The following is a 14,132-nucleotide window of genomic DNA, read 5'->3' as shown; positions in this document are numbered from 1 at the left end:
ACCATGGTTACCTTTGGGTGGTAGGATCACAGATGACTTAATCATCAGGAAAGGCAGTGTTCTCTTCAGTTTTTAAATTTAAAAAGTAATAAATATTATCATAAAAAGTCAAACACTAATCAGCTCTTTACAGTTCATGAAAGGCTACAATCTAAAAAGTACACAACTAGATGCATCCAAATACAGAAGGAAAAATATATTTATCACCTGTGCTAAGAGCTTTTTTCCCTGGAATATTAAAACATAAAAAGTCAGAAAGATTCTACAGAAAGACATAACTCCAAGTTGCCAGTCACATACAACACCAAGTTCCCTAACGGGTGACTGCAGAACAAACTCAAGCCTGTATACTCATAATACAGTTTTCACCCCCAGTAGCATACGATATAAATATCTACACACTGAATATGTCAACACACTGAAGGCCAACCTCCTGAATAAACTAAGGATGAACTAACTGGAAGGAAATAATCTCCTTGATGACCCTGACAACTCATGGTTTAAGATCAAAAGTCTGGAAACAAAACTGCCACACAGCTGAATAATTACTAACCAGGAAGGTGGCAGAAATATAGTTCCCATCTGTTCACCTTAACCCTTAACTGAGTCTGTAATTTTCTGGGAGCCAATCATTCTTCTACCTAATTTAGAGAGAAGTTCAGCAGAAATGAGTTTTGAGGGTCTTTTGTCCCACAGTGTAACAGTAAAAGTACTTTCAAAGAAATGCATATAAATCATTTATAATCTTATAACATGTGCTGAAAACAGCAGCAATCCAATTCCTAAAAAAATCTGACCTTCTGACCTCATGTTACTCAAGAGGAAGAAGAAAATATAGGTCACAAACATCGTATGATTCAGAAAACTGTGATGCAATCTGAAGTTCCTACAGGAATCACAAGGACAAGGAAAGAGCTGCTGCAAATAGCAGTTATCAAGAAAAAACTAAAGCTCAGGACTACCGAAGAGCTTGTCTACCAATTCCCAAGGACCTAAACACACTAAAAATTCCAACAAGAGAAAGTCTGATGATGGCAAGAAGTCAATAGGACTAAAACAACTGCACAGTCTCTCTTTTGTCTGAAGAAAAATATTTGCTCTGCTTCTTTAAAAAGATAAGGAACTTTCTCCTGATGTACTCCTTACAGCCACCTGAGTAGAAATTTTATTTGTTCTCTACAAAGAACAAAAGGAGCTAAATCAAACTGTAGTCAGGCAGGCCTCTCGCTGAGGAGGAAGTGCCAGTCAAACATGTTTTTCATTCTTCTTTTTAAAAAGGAGGAAGAAATAAGTTTCCTAATCTGTCCCTGAACCAGACTGGGACAAAGGGTGCCAAGAATAGTCTTTGTGATACCATTACACAGTCCCCAGAATCAATTCTCAATCACCTAAAGTCTTAAATAAGTACAACCAAAAGGATGTGCCTGGGATATGTACATTACACAAATGCTAAGATTCCACCCCATTTCCAAACACCTCTCCCTCCGTAACAATGAGAAGAGAATCACCTTGAAAGGTTTTCTCTGCCTAATTCTAGAACAAAATTATATTTAAAAACCACTAAAAAAAAAAAAAAATCACCTAGAGATTATACACAACCCAGTAGAAACACAAGTTATAGATTTATAGGTTCCCCTTGCAATTTGATCATCTTATGCTATTCACTCCACTGTCTAGCAATATGATTTAGGGCAAGTTACTTAACCTCTCTGAGATTTAGCTGCCTCCTTTGTAAACAGCAATCACAGTATCTGCTTCATCATGTTGTTGTGAGGTTACTGAAATCAAAAAAGAGTGGTGGAGGAGTGCTCCTATGGCACAGCGGGTTAGGGATCTGGCGTCACTGCAGAGGCTTGAGTTGCTGCTGTGGCACAGGTTCAATCCCTGGCCCTGGGAACTTCCACATTCCTCAGGCACAGCCAAGAAAAAAAGAAAAGAGTGGTGAAGCATTAACACCATTGCTGCTATTGTTGTCATTATTTTTGAATCCTCTTCAGGGTTAACCATGGTTTCCTTCAACAAACAACAGAGCCAACTAAAACCCCTGAGACCCGAAATGCCACAATTCTCAAGAGCAGCAGATTTCTAAGAAACCTCAAAGGCTGTTACCAAACAAGTAAAAAGTACTCAGGAAAAGTACTCATCTGTATAACCAAAGTAATTAAATAAGTTTGGGCTACTTCTACATAAAAAGTGAATCAAAAAACAGAACCAACAACTTAGAACTTTATCTACAAAACCTGGCTAATAATTCAGACACCAAATCCTCTCTACCAACAGCATTCCAGGGAAGTGAATCAGAAAGTTATTCGACCTGGAAGGGACTATGAAAATGGAGTCCAATAACCTCATTTATTTGAGTAACTGCATCTCTCTCCACTTCACTATGCCCATGTAGGCAAAGTCTAAGAGTCACATCAGCCATGTAATACCAATATACATTCCAAAATTACATATACCGGATCCAATCCAAAGTTAACTTTTTAAAAGAAACAAAAAATCCTTCAAATACTAAAACTAGGATCACTTGCATAAGTAGAGTTCTCCCAACAACTGGAAAATTAACAACAAAATGTCAGGCCTTTAATTAGAGGCCTAAAAGTGGCCTCCTACTCTTCAGAAACTCCATGTGGGTGGAAATATACAGGGTTTTCTACAACTGGCAGCTTTGTTTTCATTAAGAGGACTTTCTACAGAGCATTTCAGGACACTTCAAATGACACCTTATAGGATCTGGGTCCAAAATGTAACCACCATCTCTGCCTCCATACAGCTCTTGCTTAACTCCTATGCTAAACTAATGCAGGGAATCTGAGGCAAAGCATCACAAATCTACAACTATTAACAGGTAACACAGACCAAAGGCAAACACACCTGGAAGCATAAAAAGTTCAACTGTTCTCTGAATTGTGTATCTACTGTGTGCAGACTACTAAAGGATATCCTAGATATTCCAAACTGCTAACTGTGGTTAAGTCTAGAAATTTTAAGTAATATTTAATTTTTTTAATCTGTAATTTCTTAATAAGAGATAGTATAGTGTAGTGATATATGGGTCCTGAAATCAGACTGGCTGATTGAATCCCAGCTCTGTCATTTTCCTGGTACATGAAAGTTTCTTGGAATAGTTACTTAACCTCTCTGTTCTCCAGTTTCCTCAGCTGCAAAAGGTAGTACCTATATGACAGGATTACCACAAGGATTTGTTAAGGACTTAACAAATGAAAAGTGCTTGCTTGCTATTATAAAATTCCAATGCTTGTACCAAAATAATATCTTCATTCTCTAATGAAGAATTACAGAATGGCAATGAGAAAGAAAAAAAAAATGTAAGGCCACAAAGTCCTACAAACAATCAGATAAATTAAAGACAGATCCTTCTAAGCAAAATGAGACTGTCCACTGCAAAGATCTCCAAGTCATTTCATATAAAAACATCTTACCAAAGTTGGAAGTTCCCTGGTGGCTCAGCAAGTTAAGGATCTGGCATTGTCACTGCTGTGGCGTAGGTTCAACCCCTGGCCTGGGAACTTCCACATGCTACGGGCATGGCCAAAAAAAAAAAATCTTACCACTGTTGATAATGATTAAAATAATGACTAACACTTTCATGGTGCTTCTCATGTCTCACTGTTCTTAGCACTTTACATAAAGTAATTCATTTAGGTACATGAGGTCCGAAGAGAACAAATCACACTGTCAGTAGTAGATTCAGAATCTAAACCCAGGCAGTGTGGCTACAGAGTCTAGATATAAGAGAAAACTCCCTACTGCCTGAGATAAAACCTCCTATACAGCCTCCCTCCTATTTCATGTACTAGTCTCTCATGTATGAGGCCTTCAATGTTTCACTGCTTTACTATATCAGTTGGAAATCAGCTTGGTTTATATCTTTATTTTTACTTCCTCAAAGGTCAAGAAATTAAAGAATAATGCTGAGGAAAAATGAAATAAATTCTCACACCTTTTTTTTTTTTTCTTCCCCATACCTGTAGCATGTGGAAGTTCTTGGGCCAGGGACTGAATCCACGCCACAGCAGCAACCTAAGACACTGCAGTGACAATGCCAGATCCTTAACCCACTGTACCATATAGGAATTCCTCAATCCTTCCTCTACAGCAAATAATTTATATAGTTTTTGAGAGAAAAGAAGACTTCAAAACCTCTGGTCAGAAATAACTCTGAATTTAATAAAGTACCAAATAAGACTTTATCATTAAATTCAGCTACTATATATTTACCCTACAAACCTATCAACTCTATCAAAATAAGAAAAATTACCTATCAGGGAATAGAGATAGATGCCAGAGTAAATTTACTCTTGTCTGGCAACTATAATAGAACATAAATCTCAAAAAACAGAGTCAACAAAAATATGATTGAACATACTGTCGTCTGTGCATACACCTTTGTCAAACATGAAATACGACATCAACGCACCTGAGAAAAGGAAAAGGAGAGTCTTCATGTGTAGTCTCATGTCAACCCTTTCTCATCCACATGACAAACACATACACTAATGACCTCCCTGCACTGCCAGAGTTGGTCCCAAATTAGGGTTGTCCATGATTAACTTCATCTACTGTCTGTGATAGATTCTCTACAAGGACGGTCTCCATCAATTCCTTCTATCCTACTCCCATGCTGCTCTGCCCATCAAGAGATAAGAAAAGATTTCTCTCTCCTTGAATCTGGGCTGATCTTGCGACTTGCTTTGATCACTGAATGTGAAAAAAGGGATAATGTGTCAGTTCCAAGCCTGGCAGCATCCACTTTCACTCTTGGAAGCCAACCACCAGGCTGCAAGGAAATTTAGGATGTCCCACTGGAGAGAGACCATGGAGAGGCCCTGGATGATAAGATACTACCTGGAAACAGAGAGGCCACATAGAAGACTATCAAGGTACCAGACCAATGAGTTGAAACCCTCTGCCATGTCTAACCCAGCCCAGCCACCAGCTGAAAGCAGACAAATGAGTGACTTCAACTGATGCAACACAGGATAGAAGAACCAACCAGATGATTCCTGCCCAAATTCCAAACCCACAGGATTGTGAGAAGTAACAAATCATTATTATTTTATGCCACAAATTTTGAGGTGGTGTGATACTGTGATTTTAATAAGAAATACAGATTTGCTCTTAGTCCCCATTTCTAGCACAGAGCTCGTAAAACCCTTGACATTTCCTGAGTGACAGAAGTCTTCTGTCATTCATAAGAAGCCTCTTTTTTATTTTTATTTTATTTTATTTTTTTTGGCCACACTCACAGCATGTCATGGGGAAGTTCCTGGGCCAGGGATCAAACCTGTGCCGCAGTTGCAACTGTGCCACAGCTGCAGCAACACTGGATCCTTAACCTGCTGTGCCACATGGGAATTTCCAGGAGCCTCTTTTAAACTTATGCTACTAGGTGACTTAAGATGTTACCCCTAGAAAGTATCACGATAGGGCTGGTCACCAGAAAGATCAAGTGAGTAGAGGGCTGGAACTTCCAGTCTTACCCACTGACCTCTGGGAAAGGAAAAGGGACAGGGGCCTAAAGATTAAGCTCTATAAATACCATTGAACAAGGAGTTCCCTGGTGGTTCAGCTGGTTAAGGATCTGACATTGTCCCTGCTGTGGCATGGCTTTGATCCCTGGCCCAGGAACTTCTGCATGGGTGGGCATGCCCCCCCCCACCAAAAAAAAACTGACAGAAAACTACTGAACAAAATATGATGAACTTGCAGGTTGTGGAACACATCCACATGCCAGGAGGGTGATACACCCCAGTTCCATGGGGACAGAAGCTCCTGCACCTGGAACCCTTTCAGAGCTCGCCTTACCTACTTCATTTGGCAGTTTACCTGAATCCTTTACAGTAAACTGGTAAACGTAAGTAAATAGTTGAGTTTTGTGACTAGGTCTAGCAAATCAGCCCAACCCAAGGAGGGGACCATGGGAACCTCATCCCTGTGGGCTGTCAATCAGAAGCAGAGGTGACAATCTGGACTTGCAATCAGCCCCTGAAGTTGAAGGGGCTGCAGTTTTGTGGGACTGAGCCCTTAAGCCACTCTCCACCTGGAGTCAGATGCTACCCCCAGGTAGAGAGTGTCAGAACTGAGTTAAATTTGTAGGAAACCCAGTCAGTGTCTGCTGAGAACTGGAGAAAAATGCTTGCTGGTATTGGAAAAAAAAAAAAAAAATCAGAGGTGGTTTTTGTACAGTAACGGATAACTCAAAACACTACCTAATACCCAGTGTACATAATTCTTTGTTAGAGCACTTTTCTTTTTTCCTCATTGGACTATAAGCTCTGTTAGGGCAAACACTATGTCTGTGTTAGTCTAGTACCTAGCCCAGTGCCTAGCATATAAAAGAAGGAATATGTGCATGTATTTATTTCCAGCTATGAAGAAAACCCCAAACAAACTCCAAATTCTCATAAACAGCAACACCTAGGTAGAAAAAAAAATATATGGTCAGTTATGGGTGGTATTGATAAGTTCAAGGTCATAAATTCAATTTCTAAAGTCAAACATCTCTACAAAAAGAAAACTGTACTATTAACTAACCTCAACCAGTCATTTCCCTATGCACATGTCATTAACCAGGAGAAGGTCAGGCAACAGAGGATGCTCAGTGGAAATCCATCCTCACCACTACTGGGGTGGGGGGTACCTAAACCAAAAAAATTACGTATCTCAAGATGATAGAAGTCTTTTGAATACTCATATCTGAAATAGCATTTTTTTTTTGAAACAGCATATTTAGAATAAAACACAGACACAGTGGATTTTCCGGGAGGAGGGTTGGGAACATGAGATATTGTATCTTCCATCCAAATACAGAAGTGATGTGATTTCATGGGTAAAGATAAGACTAAATTGTAAGAAGCTTCAATGGCCGATTTCTACCACCGAGTTGTATATAATCTTGGACAAAGCATACTATAATGTATAAAAACTGAAAGTAATAACACCTTCTTTCTACTTGAAAGGAATAATATTCTCGGAGTACACTCGAGTTACAAAAATCTCATGGCAGGATTACTTTTTGAAGTAAAAGCCAAGTTAGCTACCAACAATAACCAGAATATACAATAAATAGGACTTCCCACAAAGACGTCTAGCATGCACAGCTCTAGGAGAAAGTGCAAAGGAAACTACACAGGCTATGAAGCAGAATCAGAGAGAATCTCTAATCACCTGGCAAACTAAAAGCAAATAATTTGATAGAATCAAAACCAGGATAATCAAAATTATACACGGTCCCTTTATAAGCAGCCAAAGACCAAAAATAAAATGCTAATAGAACCTGCACCTTACTGCAGCTATGCACAGCGTTCAGAATTACACATACTCTAAAATACTATATTGGTCTGCCTCTAGAAAGTTAGGCTAAAAGGTAATACTGAATCAAGTACCTGTAAAAAGGTTATGTCAGCCCAAATTCACCAAGAGATAAGCAAGCAGTGTAACTTCTTTTTCTCATATCCAACTCCCACCCCCACTCCAGGCGTCTTCATATATAAACTCAGCATAAGGCAGTCCACTCCAGCGAACATCACAAATAAACTAGTAACATTCCAAAATGCTTAAAAGATACAAAACTAAATAAATTCTAGTGACTATTAATTACAATAAAGGGGAGGGAAAAAACACTTTTCTGCTATAGATTTTCCTAAGTCTTCCTGAAGTAACTCACAATGATGTAACGTAATGTCTGAACACACGCAAGTTCTATGCTCAAAAAAGAAGTATGATCAAAACTGGAAACAGAAAGCCGTAAGACCCAAATTTGAGACTGACAATCTTCCTCACTCCCACTTACCTCAGAAAGAGAAGAGAAAAGAAATGAAGTTTTATCTGTAAACTTTTCTGGGGAAAACAGTGAGCTGGGAACACAAGAACCTCTGAGAACTCAAGCAAGAACACAGAGGAAGCCACTGAACCAAGAAGAAACTGAGGCTCAATTTCTGAGTTCAAGCCATCAACAAAATCAAGAGCAGGATGGCTACCAATAAATGCGCAAAAATGGCAAGAGATTTCTTATTAGCAAGCAAAAAAGAAAAAAAGAGAGAGAGAGAAAAGAGTAGCTTTTGATGGAAGAAATTTCACAGAGGCAAAAACAACTTAACCCCAGAAATGGGAACTGACCCCAGCTGCCTCAGACAAACATGCCTAATGGCTTTGGCAACAACATACCTTTCATCCACCAGCAACATTAGGAGGCTGAAGTAGAGCTGATTTCAAATCACAAAGAATCACATCTTTCTGTTTTCTGCATAGTCTTTGGGAAAAAGAGAGTCAGACTCTCCTCCCCGGAGCACCATTCTGCCCCCAATCATTCCTGGAAACCCCTGGAGCCACAGCAACAGTATTGTAAAAAGCTTTGAGTATGTTAAGCCAAGTATCCTCACAAGCCCAGACAGGTAAGATTACTCACCAGGCAAGTAAGAAAATTAAAACCTGGAAGAGGTTAAGAAATTCATCTAGGTTTGCAAGATGAGTCAGTAGGCAAAGCAGGATTTGAATTCAGGCTTTTCCTTCAGATAGTATCAGAGCTTGACTCCCAGTCCCTGGCTCAGCAGATACTGTGTTCAGTGTTCTCCAATGTTAGAGTCAGCCCAGGTCAGGTTCTTGGCTGACTAGAATAGGGAAAGGAAAAATTTCCCTCAAGGCTTCAGGAAAAGGAGAAGTCAAATTATTAAATGCAGAGCTCTTATGTTAAAAGGTCCAGATGCCCTTCCACCTTGCCAATCACATTTCTCAGCCAATCAAAATAAGGCACTGGACTTTAAGAACCTAGTCATTTTAAGCTGACTAGAAGCTGGATTGCATTTCCCCAACTTGCCAAATAAAAAATACCTAAGGGGAGAGGAAGGATGCAAAAGCAATAATAGCCAGGCTGGCAAGTGTTTACTGAATGAATATCTACATACTGAGCCCTACTCTAGGCACTGAGGATAATACAGCAAATGAGAACATTCCTGCCCCTGAGGAGCTTACATTATTTATATAATTAAAAACTGATGATAACTTTCAAATAATGTTAGGAAGAAAATAGGAAAAGGAGGAGTTCCCCTCATGGCTCAGTGAAAATGAATCTGGCTACCATCCATGAGGATGCAGGTTCCATCCCTGGCCTTGCTCAGTGGGTTAAGGATCTGGCATTGCTGGTGTAGGTTGCAGACATGGCTCAGATCTGGAGTTGCTGCAGCTGTGGCATAGGCCAGCAGCTACAGCTCCGATTCGATCCCTAGCCTGGGACCCTCCATATGCCACAGGTGCGGCCCTAAAGGTCAAAAACTTCTTAAAATTTTTTAAATTAAAAAAATAAGAAAAGGAATGTTTGCGGGGGCAAACTAAAGGGAGGAAATCAATAATTCAGAATCGCTTTTTTTTTTTCTTTTTAGGGCCACACCTGCAGCATATGAAAGTTTCCAGGCTAGGGGTTGAATGGGAGCTGCAGGCTGCCAGCCTACATCACAGCTACAGCAAAACTGGATCCAAGCCTCATCTGTGACCTACACCACAGCTCACAGCAACGCGAGATTCTTTAACCCACTGAGTGAGGCCAGGGTCGGAACCTGCATCCTCATGGATACTAATTGGGTTCTTAACCAACTGAGCCACAATGGGAACTCCTGATAACGCATATATTTAAAGCAATACTTTGATCAAGCATGCATTGAACATTTGCCACACACCTGACAGTGCTAAGCACTTTCCCAGACATTATCTCATTTACTTCTCATAGCAATACTAAGAAGACAGGTACTCTCATTATCCCCATTTCACAAATCATAAAACTGAGGCTTAGAGTAGCTAAATGATTTGCCCAAGTAGAAGAGAGAATCAAGCCAAATCCAATGCCAAAATGTATACACTAACCACCAGACTACACCACTTCTATATGCAAGCACTAAACCTCAGATACAGAAAAAAACCTTTTCGTGTCCTCACACCTAGGTCATAATAAAAGAGTTAGTTCAGGAGACAGGGAGAGAGAAAGAATAAATCTGAATGAATATGAGTCAGAACAGAGTGACTCATGATATAACCTTAGGCAAATTCCACAACACCCAAGCCTTAACCACCCTATCTATAAAGGAGCTAATAACCTCACCAGCAATAAACATTACTTGCCTCCTCGTAGGTTGTGTTAGTTATTATCTGTAATCATGGATTATCAGTTGAAAGAGACGAGGAAAACCACAGTGTTATTATTATTGCCTTGATGCTAGAGCAAAACACCAGAAATCAATGTAAATAAGTTATGTGCACCAAGAATGTAGGGTTTGAATATATATTCAAAAGGAAATCATAGAATTAGTTGTTTTTCTTAAAATTTTTTTTGCGGGGAGTTCCCGTCGTGGCGCAATGGTTAACGAATCCGACTAGGAACCATGAGGTTGCGGGTTCGGTCCCTGCCCTTGCTCAGTGGGTGAACGATCCGGCGTTGCCATGAGCTGTGGTGTGGGTTGCAGACGCGGCTCGGATCCCGCGTTGCTGTGGCTCTGGTGTAGGCCAGTGGCTGCAGCTCCGATTCGACCCCTAGCCTGGGAACCTCCATATGCCGAGGGAGCGGCCCAAGAAATAGCAACAACAACAACATCAACCAAAAAAAAAAAAAAATTTATTTGCTTTTTTTTGGGGGGGGGGGCTGCATCTGCGGCATTTGGAGGTTCCCAGGCTAGGGGTCAAATTGGAGCTGTAACTGCTGGCCTATACTACAGCCACAGCAACTCAGGATCCGAGCTGCGTCTGCAACCTACACCACAGCTCATGGCAACGCCGGATCCTTAACCCACTGAGCATGGCCAGGGATTGAACCTGCATCCTCATGGATACTAGTCAGATTTGTTAACCACTGAGCCACAATGTGAACTACAAAATTTTTTAAATTACACTTGATTTACTATGTTAAAAGTTGTTTCACCTCTCAGAGTTCCCGTCGTGGCACAGGGGAAACGAATCTGACTAGGAACCATGAGGTTTTGGGTTCGATCCCTGGCCTTGCTCAGTGGGTTAATGATCCAGAGTTGCCGTGAGCTGTGGTGTAGGTCAAAGATGTGGCTCAGATCCCGAGTTGCTGTGGCTCTGGTGTAGGCCGGTGGCTACAGCTCTGATTAGACCCCTAGCCTGGGAACCTCCATATGCCGTGGGAGCGGCCCTAGAAAAAGCAAAAAGACAAAAAAAAAAGTTGTTTCACCTCTCATTTTTTTCCTTTTTTTGTTTAATTTTTAAAAAGCAATACATGGAGTTCCTTGGTGGTTCATCAAGCTGAGGATCTGGCGTGGTCACTGCTGTGGTTCTGCTACTGCTGTGGTGTGAGTTTGATCCCTGGCCTAGGAACTTCCATGTGCTGTAGGTGCAGCCAAAAAAATAAAAGTAAAAATAAAAAGCAGTATGTATTACATGACTCTGCAATTGCACTCTTGGGCATTTAATCCAGAGAATGTATATTCACACAAAAAGTTGTACACTGATGTTCACAGCAACTTTATGAGTATTAGTCAAGAACTAGAACAAGAAACTCAGATGTTTTTCAATGGGCAAGTGATTAAACAAACAGAGATAGATCTAAACCATGAAATACTACTCAGCAATTAAAAAGAAAGGAACTATGGATACATGTAATTTGCTTTCTCTCTCTCTGTGTGTGTGTGTGTGTGTGTGTGTGTGTGTGTGTGTGTGTGTGTGTGTGTGTGTGTGTGTGTGTCTTTTTAAGGCCACACCTGCAGCATATGAACGTTTCCAGGCTAGGGGTTGAATCGGAGCTACAGCTGCTGGCCTACACCACAGCCACAGCAAAGCAGGATCCAAGCCTAATCTGTGACCTACACCACAGCTCATGGCAACACTGGATCCTTAACCTACTTAGCAAGACCAGGGATCAAGCCTGCATCCTCATGGATACTAGTCGGGTTCATTACCACTGACCCACAAGGGGAACTCTGAGGATACGTGTAATTTGGATGACTCTCCGTGGAATTACATTGAGTGAAAAAGGCCAACCCAAAAGCTTACATACTATATGACTCTACTGACATGACATTCTTAAAATGACAAAAGCAGACAGATTAGCGGCTGCCAGGGATTACAGACAGAGCTGGGGGAGTGGGAAATGGGCCATCCTTCCCAGGGGCAATTTTTCCCTTGATTCTCTGCACAAAAACTTTACTGCAATTTTATCCTCTGTACAGTCAAATCATTATGATCTGGGCTATAAAAAAGCATCAGGGGGGTTTCCTGTGGGATGGAAATGTTCTGTATCTTGACTGTATCAATGGCAAGCCCCAGGCTGTGACGGTGTACTATAGTTTTGTAGGACATCACCACTGGGGGAAACCTCTCTATTATTTCTTACAATTGCATGTAAACCTACAATTATCTCAAAACAAAAAGTTTAATCAGAAAAAAAAGGTAGCACCTGCTTCTTAGAACAAGTAAAATAGTCAGTAGTCAATCTCTTTCCTTATCCATTCCATTACTATCCTCTTGAGATAACCATGCAAACTCACTGCTCATATAAACAGTTGTTCTCTGTATCAAAACAGGATCATTTATACTATACATTAGCCTGCAGCCTATCTTCTTCATCTCTCATCACTATATTATAGAGAGCTTTAGAGAGAGAGAGAAAGAAAGAAAGAAAGAAAGAAAGAAAGAAAGAAAGAAAGAAAGAAAGAAAGAAAGAAAGAAAGAAAGAAAGAAAGAAAGGAAGAAAGTCTTTAAGTGCCAAGCAGGCCGGCAGGTATAGATTTTCTGACTGGGACAAAGTGACAAATGATTACCACACTAATGTGCCACAGCTGAGTCAGGCGCTTTTGGTGAGAGCACAGCACAGTGTAGCATTTTCAAGAGATCTGCAAAAACACAAGGTCTTCAGCAGCTCTTCTCGGATTCCATCCCCCTCTCTGCCTCCTCCATGGAACTATCCCATGGGCCCACAGAAAAAGAAATACTAAATGATTTCTTTTCAGCAGAAAATTGCAGGAGGGGATAATTCTCCCACGTACTGAAGCCACAGCAAATAAACTTCCCTGAAAATATATTCCTCCGTCAAGCAGAAGAGCAAAATACAGTGTTGATAACATTTAAAACACTTGGAATAGCAGCAACTACCACTATTAAGTGCTGATGTATTTACATACTCTATTCTAAAGCCCCCTCCTACTCCACTGCCATTTTACAGACCAAAACCTGGGTCAATGTGAAATTAACTTGCCCATGATCAAACAGCCAGTAAGTGGTAAAGCTGGCATTCAATGCTACAAGACGAGTGCTTTTTCCCATGTTATCAGCTTTTTCTATAATATCACATGCCAACAGAAGAGGTGCAATAAGTTTAATAAGTATATTTAAGCAGAAGCCATCTTCTAAATATCTGTTGACTTTGATTCAACTTTTTCCATTTAACATATTAGGAGGGAGTTGCTATCTATGTGCCAGGATCTACTATAGGTGACAGGGACAGAGAGGTAAAGAAAAGGCCTCCCATCTCAAAGAGCCTTTCAGATTGCAACTGCAATATACTGTAACTAAAACTACCAAGTTGAAATTGGCAAGTGTTACCCTCAAGGAAGTGCAAAGTGCTGTGGATTTAGAATTGAGCTATCCAGGAGTTCCCGTCATGGCGCAGTGGTTAACGAATCCGACTAGGAACCATGAGGTTGCGGCTTCGGTCCCTGCCCTTGCTCAGTGGGTTAACGATCCGGCGTTGCCGTGAGCTGTGGTGTAGGCTGCAGACGCGGCTCGGATCCCGAGTTGCTGTGGCTCTGGAATAGGCTGGCAGCTACAGCTCCGATTGGACCCCTAGCCTGGGAAACTCCATATGCCGCGGGAGCGGCCCAAGAAATAGCAAAAAGACAAAAAAAAAAAAAAAAAGAATTGAGCTATCCTCCCCAAAGCACGTGAGTCTCTCACATTAGCTTCCTTACAACTGTCCTTAGTTTCAACTCTGCTCTGACACTCTATAAGTCATGTACTTCTCTTCCTGACCCCTGGCAAAAGGTCTGCAATGTCCTCCTATACAAAACAATGCCCTAGAAATGCTCAACTAGTATGAACAGAAGCTTGCCAGTCAAAGCAGCAGAAATCTCCTTAATGCTGTAATTTATTGAAATTTTGGTAATGAAAAT

General features: G+C 40.8%; 1 protein-coding gene across 9 annotated transcripts in view; it reads right to left on the bottom strand.

Moving 5' to 3' along the window:
• The window catches only part of AMBRA1 (autophagy and beclin 1 regulator 1), a 182,206-nt gene that overhangs the window by 152,913 nt on the left and 15,161 nt on the right, over positions 1 to 14,132 (bottom strand). The window contains exon 2 of one of the 9 annotated variants that reach the window (XM_047775859.1): positions 12 to 63. The exons of the other annotated variants lie outside the window; for them this stretch is intronic. The gene's annotated coding sequence lies outside the window, so the exon portion shown is untranslated. The remainder of the gene's footprint in view (positions 1 to 11; positions 64 to 14,132) is intronic. 9 annotated transcript variants of the gene reach the window in all.

This window comes from Phacochoerus africanus, chromosome 4, assembly GCF_016906955.1.
Source record: "Phacochoerus africanus isolate WHEZ1 chromosome 4, ROS_Pafr_v1, whole genome shotgun sequence".
Taxonomy (NCBI): Eukaryota; Metazoa; Chordata; class Mammalia; order Artiodactyla; family Suidae; genus Phacochoerus; species Phacochoerus africanus.
This window is presented reverse-complemented; position numbering and strand designations above follow the sequence as displayed.